This window comes from Cervus elaphus, chromosome 11 (assembly GCF_910594005.1).
Source record: "Cervus elaphus chromosome 11, mCerEla1.1, whole genome shotgun sequence".
Lineage (NCBI taxonomy): Eukaryota > Metazoa > Chordata > Mammalia > Artiodactyla > Cervidae > Cervus > Cervus elaphus.
The window spans coordinates 102,793,862-102,805,105 of record NC_057825.1 but is presented as its reverse complement, the minus strand read 5'-3'; positions in this window follow the sequence as shown (position 1 = coordinate 102,805,105).

Genomic DNA, 11,244 nt, shown 5'->3' with positions numbered 1-11,244 from the left:
TTTAAAATAAAAATCCTTTATTTTTCTTTTATGACACTTCAGTTTTGTAGGTTACATAGGCTCAGTGAAAATGTTTACCAGTTCCTCTCCATGATACACAAGTCTATATTCTAAAAGTTTCCTCTGGATATACTTCAGACAACCTCTTACATTGATCTACTTGTCTATACTTATAAAAAAATCACAACTAGACCACTGTAGATTTATAATAACCATTTAAATTAGGTAGTGTAAGTTCTTCAAATATTTTTTAATAAGGTAATGTGGGCTAGACTATATCCCCTCTATTTCAATATAATAATTAGAATATTCTTTTGAATTTCTCTCATACACGTGTATATAGGTTCTGTTCTGATTTCTTGAAGGGGGTTTCTTTCAGAGTAATTGAAGGAAGATAGATTTTTTAAGTGAGATCTAGTCTTTTGATATATAACATGGAGCTCTCTAGTATTTACATCTTCTATACTTTTTATAAAAAAAAATTCTCTGAATTAATGTACATTTACTACATGTTTTGGGGGAAATTTATTCCTAAGTAATTCATATAGTTGATTCCACTACATGTGACATTTAAAATAATGTATTGTTGATTATTTATTACTGGTATAAAAGTATTTTTTATATTGATTTCATAAGTTGAAATCTTACCAAATTCAATTTTTGCCTTTCTATAGTTAGACTCAATGAACATGAGTTTGAGCGAACTCTGGGATATAGTGAACACAGGGAAGCCTGCCCTGTACAGTCCGTGGGGTCTTTCAGTCACAAAGAGTCAGACACAACTTAGTGACTGAATAGCAACAAGAAATAGACTTAAAAAAAAAAATCACCCAGACTAGAAAATAAAACAAAATGATCTTTATTCACAGATGATATGACTGTCTCTGTTGAAAAATTTAAAGAATATGCAGATTTTGTAGAAAAACTACAAAAGTGGATAAGTATAAGAGAAATACTGAACTCAAAGAGTGAATTCAGATGTAATCTTTTATGTTCCATTTTTGTCTAGTTTTGTTTAGAATAGATGCTATTTCTTTTTAAATTTCTTTTAGAATTTTAATGAAAGTATATGTACAGTAAATTTGTTTATGAAGACTGGAAATTGGAAATTCAATTTCTTTAAAACACATAGAGATACTGATTTTGTCTATTATTTGTTTTAATATGTTTCATTATTTTATATAATTCTTGGAACTTCTCATTTTATATAAGTTGTATTTATTGGTCTTAGTGTGTTCATAACATGCCCTTATTGTCCTTATAAAATGATATAAAGTATTGCAAGTGAACCTCTACCATTAAGAAATAAAATATTTTGATAATAAATGACCTAAGTCACCTAGTTACCAAAACCTGAAAATTTGAAAACAAAATAAATCTAAAAATATTGATATATGATACTATAAATCTAGAGAATGAAATCAAACACATAGTTAAAAACCCCTAAGTAGAAAACAAGACAAAAGTCAAAAGTCTTTTTGTTGAAAGGATTAATAAAAATCAGAAACCCATTTACACCCATGGCTGATTTATGTCAATGTATGGCAAAAACCACTACAATATTGTAAAATAACTAAACTTCATTTAAAATAAATTAATTAATTTAAAGAAATCGATCAAGAGAAGAGAGATAAAATAATAAAGCTACCAATATGAGGAACAAAATATTTTATATAACTGTAAGTAGTGTAGATTTATAAATACATTTTGAAACTTTTTTTGACAAAACCCACTAAAGTGGCCATGGCTTATGATCTGACAATTTACTTCTAGGTAGTGATTTATGATACCATAAATTTGAATGACTTTCCCCAATATATCTTCAATTAAAGGAGTAGATACAGAATTTAAATAGTTTTAGAAGAAAGAATAATAAAATGAGCATATGTCTCTCAGAATTAGAGCACCTGATATTGTTTACAATAAATGTCAAAGAAGAGATGAAGAAATTAAGCTCAATTATGGAGACATGAATTGCATTTGGCCTTAATGAGATTATATACCCATTTTAGAGTGAGCAACCAAACACTTTAAGGCAAAATGGGAAATCTAAAGAGCCAGAATTTCATCTGCAATGGACATTTTGTTTCAGGGAAGGCAATTTTTGCAGAGACTGAGATATTATTTCTCAACATTTCATGTGATATAGTTTCACTATGGAAGTTATAATACTTTCATACCAAATAGCACACTGATAATGTCTCATAAGTCAGAAAAAGAAAATACCCTCCAAACAAATTATAGCTTAATTATTATTTGTGAACAAAGAATGCCGCACGCCATTTAAATAAACAAAGGATGTTGCCAAGTCACTCATCACTGCAGTGACCCAAAGTTGTGCCCTAAGGGAATTCTGGATAGAGAAAAATAGGATACTGGTTGTGGATAACAAAGATGCATATCAGAGTGTGACTTCAATAAACCCAGACTCTTGCTCCTTTTCATACTTAGAAAACATTAAAATTATTAACTTATAATTACTGGTGATATTTTTATTTAGACTATAATTTGTTGCTGTTGTTGGGTGAGAATCACCAGACTCATCAAGGGGGGAAGAAAAAAGGAAGAAGACTGAAAACAATAAAATTAGAAATGAAAATGGAAAAGTTACAACAGATATTGCAGAGATACAAAGGATCATAAGAGACTACTACCAATAATTCTATGCCAATAACGGGGACAACCTAGAAGAAAGGTACACATTCTTAGGAAAGTACAACCTTTTAAGACTGAACAAGGAAGAAATAGAAAACACAAACAGACCTATTATAAGCACTGAAATTAAAACTATGATTAAAAATCTTCCAACAAAAAAAGCCCAGGGCTAGATGGCTTCACAGGCAAATTCTATCAATTATTTAGAGAAGAGCTAATGCATATCCAAACAATTAGGGAGGACACTCACAAACTCTTTCTATGAGGTCACCATCATCCTTATGCCAACAAAGATATCAGGGAAAAAGATTACAGGCCAATATCACTGATAGACGTAGATGCAAAAATTCTCAACAAAATACTATCACTAGCAAATAGAATCCAACAATACATTAAAAGGAACATATGCCATGATCAAATGGGTTTTCTTGAACCACTTGAACCAAGTTCTCTTGAACCAAGTTCCCTTGTACCGGACCAGTCTAGACAGCAAACTGATGACCTCAAACTCACCTTACAATAATGCTCTAACAGAAAAGAAACACACACATCAGGATTAAAAATAGAGGATATCAGAAGTAGATAGCTATCCCAAAATTCTAAATCTGATCTATGTGATTATGATAAATGTTTTCTTGACTTCTTGGACTTTTGTTCATGAATCTAAGGTTTCTGTATCTTAGTCACAACCCTGTGTAAATTTTAAAAACCAAATTGTTGGCTTTGTGGTCAATTGCCTACTTCCAGTACTTCTGGTTTGCTTTGGTGGTTTTTTGTTTGTTTGTTTGTTTTTCCAAGGCTCTGAATAGATGGTTCTTTCAAAAATTTATTTTGTAGGAAAAAGTTATATTTTTGTCTAGGCCACTACTGCTATTAGTAGATAGTCAACCAGGGTACTTATTCTGACTCTGGCCATAAATAGGAGTTTTCCTTTAGTGTTATTCAAGCTCAATAAGACTCATAAGCTAAATTTCAGGCAAAATTATAACTTCTCAATGATTACAAGTGTCCCTCTCTCAGTTATTGGATTAAATAAATCCAATATATATATAGCTAAGAGCTGGCTATGGTCATTTACATTTAACCCCTCCACTCATGCTGGGAATATATATATATACATATATATATATATATATATGCATATACATATATATGTATATATAATATATAATCAGTGTAATAAATATAATCAGTATACTAAATATAATCAATGACTGTTGAGCATCACTTGGACCACAAGGAGATTAAACTAGTCAATCCTAAAGGAAATCAACCCTGAATATTTATTGGAAGGACTGATGCTGAAGATGAAACTCCAACACTTTGGCCACCTGATGCGAAGAGCTGACTCATTTGAAAAGACCCTGATGCTGGGAAAGATTTAAGGTGAGAGGAGAAGGGGACAACAGAGGATGAGATGGTTGGATGGCATCACCGATTCAACAGACATGAGTTTGAGCTAATTCTGGGAGATAGTGGAGGACAGTGGATGACAAAAAGTAGGACACCACTTAGTGAACTAGGTAATTAGGCTACATGCCTTGTGAAAAATTTTAATATATAATGTCTCTGAAAGACAGTGATTGGTATGGGACAGACTGAGTCATACTGAAAGTGAAAGTTGCTCAGTCGTGTCTGACTCTTTTTGACCCCATGGACTAGTCCATGGAATTCTCCAGGCCAGAATACTGGAGTGGGTAGCCTTTCCTTTCTCCAGGGGATCTTCCCAATCCAGGGATCGAACCCAGGTCTTCCCCATTTCAGGGGGATTCTTTACCAGCTGAGCCACAAAGGAAACCCATGAGTCACGCTTCTAGAAATATGATACTTGGTTGCATCTAATGGAACTCAATGGTTTTGATGCACTGATCTATGCCCCTGGCTTCTGCCAGGAAAGATAGGAAGATATACTTCGTGATTCCCTTGTGGTCATAGCATCTTGTGTGCTAATTTAGTTACTACTTCAGGAAATTTGTCATCAGTATGAGACCAATGAACCAAGACGCCTGTATTTCACTGGTATAATGACTTAACAGCTAGTTTTGTGCCTTCAGTGGGATTGGAAAATGCAATTGTACACACAGAAATCTTGACAGAATTCACCCAGAAGGCCTTAAATGACAGTAACTAGGCTACAAAAGTACTAAATTCTGGAGTTGAAATTATGAGGAAAACTATATTACAAAATCGTGTGGCCCTCAATAACCATATAGCATTTCAAGGGGGCACCTGTGCTGTAATTCAAATTGAATGCTGTTTTTGCTTTTAATGCCAGATGAATCCTACAATATTAAGCATTTATTGACCCACACACAAAATCAGATTTCTGGCTCAAGTGACCCACTTTTTGGTCTTGCTGGTCTTTTAGAGACTTGTTTTGGTTCTGAAAGTACATGGTGTAAATCTCTACTTATTTCTTTATTAGTGTTACTAGCTTTATTTCTTATATCCTGTCTGTTTTGTAAGATAATTATCTCTTGCATTATTCAGTGTGTAACCAAGCCTCTGGCAAAATTAATAATGGCTAAATATCTTGAGGTGGTTCATTATATATATATATATATATGATATATAATAAGATATATATATATCTTATATATATAGAAGATGGTAATAGTGCAACTCTAGATATGAGAATAATCAGAAAGGAAAGTACTTCTTAGATAATAATAGACTAGTAAAATAGGCAATTCAGAGAGTTTTAAGTTATCAACATTGCCTACTCCAAAAATTAGTAGTTTGAGTGGCTTCTCAGCACAATCCTCAGCCACAAGGATGTGGCTTCCTAGTACCAGATAGAAAATTGATTATAAAATGCTAACCAAATGCTGATTTGAATTTATGACCAAAAAGAGGTACTGTGGACAAAGAATGTTGTCTGTCATGTTGATAGACAAAGGATCTTGGGGATATGTCAGCCATCAGCTGCTGCAGTCATTCCCCACATGGTGGACCATGAGGGAAATAGGATACCCATCCTAGATCAATAAATGCATATATTATATCATATAGATGACCAGGTAGAGAGGTGGATAGATAGGCAGATGATACATTATGTATTATTGCCATGATATTAATGCAAATATGTTAGAAAATAATGTTCAATATCAATGACTAAATATTACTACTTATAGAGTCATAAAAATGAGAGAATTGGAGAAAATTAAGCAGAAAGTAGGTTGACTATAGGAAATGATAAGGATAAGAAAAAATCAGTGAAATATAAAATGAAGAATAATACCAAAATCAATAAAAGATAAATCAGATTATTTGAAAACATCAATAAAACTGATAAGCCCTTATTAAAAGTAGAAGTGGGAGTAGAAGGAGAAAAGGTGAAAGAGAACAAGAGAGAAAGAAAAGACATATTTCTCACTTCAAGAATGAAAACACAGAATTACAGATTCAGATTCTACAGATATTAGTAGAAAGGTAAGAAATATCATGAACAAATTTGAGCCAGAATATTTGACAACTTAAAAACCACTTTACTGTAAAAATATAATTAAAGGTGTAATTATAAACCTGAACAGTCCTTTATTCGTGAAAGAGATTGAATTTGTACTTCAGAGCATAGTCAAAAATAACTCCAGGTACAAAAAATTCAATTTCTAAATTCCATAAAATATGTTAAAAATAAATAAAGCAATTTCTACACAAAGTTTTTCAAAAAATAGAGAATAGTAAGCATATCATTTCATGCAGGCAGGATTTCTTAAGTAACAAATTGCATTACAAGAAAGAAAATGACAAATATCTCCTATCAAAATATGCAAAAAGATATTAAGAAACATACCCATATATGAAATATGCATGCATTTTAGTTTTTATCAGAATTAAAAGCCTTTAACATTCAAAAGTATTCATTAAAATAAAAGACTAAAGGTGAAGACTTATAATGCCACTTCAATAGATACATACGAATTCATTCAGCTCATTTCAGTCGCTCAGTCATGCCCGACTCTTTGCAGCCCCATGGACTGCAGGATGCCAGGCTTCCCTGTCCATCACCAACTCTTGGAGCTTGCTCAAACTCATGGACATTGAGTCCATGATGCCATCACAACCATCTCATCCTCTGTCATCCCCTTTTTCTCCTGCCTTCAATCTTTCCCAGCATGAGGATCTTTTCCAATGAGTCAGTTCTTCACATCAGGTGGCCAAAGTATTTAAGCTTCAGCTTCAGTCCTTCCAATGAATATTCAGGGCTGATTTCCTTGAGGATTGACTGGTTGACTCTCCTTGCAGTCCAAGGGACTCTCAAGAGTCTTCTCCAACACCACAGTTCAAAAGCATCAATTTTCTGGCTATAGTCCAACTCTCACATCCATACATGATACTGGAAAAACCACAATTTTGATTAGATAGAACTTTGTTGGCAAAGCAATGTCTCTACTTTTTAATATGCTGTTATAGGTTGATCATAGCTTTACTTCCAAGGAGCAAGTGTCTTTTAATTTCACGACTACAGTCATCATCTGCAGTGATTTTGAAACTCAAAAAATAAAATAAAGTCTGCCACTGTTTCCATTGATTCCCCACCTATTTGCCATGAAGTGATGGGACCAGATGCCATGATCTTAATTTTTTGAATGTTGAGTTTTAAGCCAACTTTTTCACTCTCCTCTTTCACTTTCATCAAGAGGCTCTTTAGTTCTTCTTCACTTTCTGCCATAAGGGTGGTGTCATCTGCATATCTGAAGTTATTGATATTTCTCCCGGCAATATTGATTCCAGCTTGTGCTTCATCCATCCTGGCATTCCGCATGATATCCTTTGTATATAAGTTAAATAAGCAGTGTGACAATATACAACATTGATGCACTCCTTTCCCTACTTGGAATTAATGCGAGTTAATAGATTTCAGTTCAGATTTATAAATAAAAATATTTTAGAAAATGAAGAATAGAAAATAATTTGTCCAGCCTGATAAAGAGTGTCTGTATACAAACTACAGCTACCATCATACTAAATGGTGAATTGTCTCTAAGACTGTAAACGAACAAGTTAGGCCAGTCTGAATTTCTCTTCTGCAATGTAACCTAGATTCCAGATATTGCAAAGGTAAGAAAATGAAATAGAGGACATAAAGGTGAGAAGAGGCAACAATTAAAAAATATATCAAGGTAGATAGAATTGTTATAAAGGTATATATATTCAGGACTCTAAAAACAATCAAATATGCCTACTCAGTTAATTTAGCAATGTCATAACATACAATGTCAACACAAAATATCAAAATTATTTCTGCAAAAATAGCAATTAGAAACTGAAATTGAAAACGAAATGCTATGTAAAATGCTAGTAAAAACAGTAAAGTTGAGGTATACATTTTAAAAATATATATAGGGTAGCCAAAAAGTTGATTCTACTCTTTCCAAAAGTTGTTGGAGAAATCTGACTAAACAGTTTGACCAACCCAATATAATTGTATCATTTTGTTTTACACTTAAACCTAACAGAAAATTATAAGCCAACTATACTTCAATAAAAGTATAAGTAAAGGGAGATATATGTCCACAGACTATTTGAAGAAACTGACAATTCTATTTTGAAATTTATATAGAAATATATTATTTTTAAAAATCTGAAATACAAAATAATTCTCCATAAAAGAAATTATTCTACCTAAATTCAAGACATACTATAAAATTCCCACAAACCAAGCTGTGTGCTATTGAAACAGAATGTTCATAAACATATCTAAATATATAAATTTTCTAACAAAGCTATTGAAGTAACTCAATGCAAAAATATATATATATATTTTTCAAACAATATTGGATTAATTGGATATTCATATACAAAGAAAAATAAAGAACCTCAATCACTGCTTCACACTATACATAAAAATTCATATAAAATGAGTCCAAGAACTGGATGTGAAATCTAAACTTAAAAATTCTAGAAGAAATGTTTTTGACCTTGAGGTAAAATAGTATTTATGAGGTACAATACAATAAATATGAACTATAAAAAATTAAAAGAAAAATCCTGTTGCTTTCCTGCTCATCAGATGTCACCCCTTTTAAAAAATAAAAGGAAAGCCAAAGACCAGGAGAATAAAAAAAAAACAAATTTGTATATATATTTAATTACATATATTTGCATAACATTTTATATACAAATCTTATATGTATAATACAAATGACAAAATACATATACCCAGACTATATAAAAATCACTTATAGCAAAAAATAAGAACCCAGAATTCAATTTTTAAATTGTATGAAGAAACTTGACAAGATACCCCTCCTCCATAAAGAAGATACACTCATGGCAACCTTTTTAAAAATGCTCAACATCATTGGCCATCAGGGAATACAAAGTAAAACTTCAATAATTTACCATTGCATACCTCCTAGAATAACTAAAAAACGTAATACAAAGTGGCCATTATGTGGAAAACTACTTGTAGTTTGATTTATGGCTCCCTTCTTATGCTTTGGATATCTCTCCAAACGTTTGTTTAGTATTGCCTAGTGTTCAATACTGACCACCATATGGATCCCAGAGATCAATTATCTGTATTCTATTAGACTTTCTGTTTACTTCCATTGCCCTCAGAAGAATGTAAGGGAAATTAAAAAGGTTTTTATTTCAGGCACTTTGAAATGGCTTCCAATAATATTATGCCCTCACTTATCTAACTCTCGAGAAATCAGTACTAGGTTTTCAGAAAAGATTTAATATTTATAAGAAAATAGAAGTTCTCTTTCCAACATGAGGGCATATGTTATGTCACAGGTCCCCATGCTGGAAGTAAGCCATCTTTTCTAGCCACATGTCATTAAGTTTTCTTAGAAATCCAGGTTCAGACAGAGAAAGGGGACCTGCGCATTTTGGTTGCAAGTGCAGGGAATACTGACTCTTTTCAACTGACTTATTTGAAAAGACTCTGACGCTGGGAAAGACTGAAGGTGGGAGGAGAAAGGGATGACAGAGGATGAGATGATTGGATGGCTTCACCGACTCAATGGACATGAGTTTGTGTAAACTCTGGGAGTTGGTGATGGACAGGGAGATCTGGTGTGCTGCAGTCCATGGGGTCTCAAAGAGTCGGACATGACTGAGTGACAGAACTGAAATGAACTGCGGTGAATACAATTCCCCACTCAAGAATGAGTGTTTCTCAGGTCTGTCTCTCCAGAATAGCTGCTTCCAAGGCAAAGCCTTTCTATCAAAAGAGATAATTAATTCCTGGGAGAGAAGACAGAATCTACAAGAAAAGTCCTTGGACTTTTGTGGAAACTGCTTTAAATATCCTTGCATCACAGGCGAAAATGTCTTTTTTTTTGTTATTTACATTCTCCAGAGCAAGATTCATCGAGGTTGGAGTGACCCTTTTGAATGTGTTTCCACCACGCATTCTGCCTTCTGCCTATGGGACCAGAGCCATCTACAGATGATCATTCTCCATAGTGTTCTGAGCGAATCCATTCTAAATTCAACTTCCAGGTTTTCTGTGAAATTTTTTTGAGGCTGTAGGCTAGAAGGAAAGTTTTAGACTCATTAAAAGACTTATCGACTGTGAGACTGAATATTCCGTTTTGAATGCATCATATTTTTCATGTTGAAAGTTACTTAGCCCAAGAGGAGGTCAATTTGAAGACAGAATTATTTCTGAACACCCTCAAATATCATTAAATAATTTAAGACCAGAAGGTAAGCTTTTCAATAGAGCTGATGCTTATTAAAGATTGTTACTTACCATATACAGTAATCATCATATTTCAACTCTATTTAAATAGAGTAATAGAGCATATTATCTTCACCCCTTTATTCAAAAGGTAATTAATTGGTAAGTATCATTAATCTAAATTGCAGATGAAAACATTTGAGGCTTACAGAGATAAAGAAATTTACAAGATCCAGCTCACTAATACCAGATACTCTTCATTTGCCATGAGATACTTATTTAATAACTAAGACTGATTATGACAATGCAAACAAAATTTAAAAACACTTTACACACACAAAGATATAATGTGAATATTAAATAATAATCTGTTTATTTCAAACACAAACATGAAGAACTCTTCCTGGGATAAATCACTGTGCCTAATATGGGTCTCTATGGCTTCTTTAAAAGTAATGTTGAAGATGATTCTTCCTAAGTTTAAAGCATGGTTAAATATTTCTCTGTATTATTGCTCAAAATGTTGATTTTTTTCCTATTCCTGGGTGCACAGGCAAAAAAAAAAAAAAAGTCAAGTTCCTTTGTGTGTCTTGAACTGTGTGATAGATGTGTTCATAAATGTTTCCTCAATCACTTCTCATAACAGCCTGTGAGGTGGTAATTAATGTTCTCACTTGATTTTAGAGGAAACAAACTGTAAGGTGCCAAGAAATATACCCCAGATCATGAAGTTGCAAGTGGGGAAAAACAAGATTCTTACCTTGTCTTTCTGATTATTAAAATAATTTGTTTTTACCACTGGGATTGTCATTGTCCATACATTACAAGAGAGTCTGTGGGATTATGTTTTTTATTTAATTGGAGAGAGAAGAGAATTGGAATTGAAGAGAAGAGGATAAAGTAGACCTTCAATGAAATAAATGCCACATGGCTATCAATAGTAGAGGCTT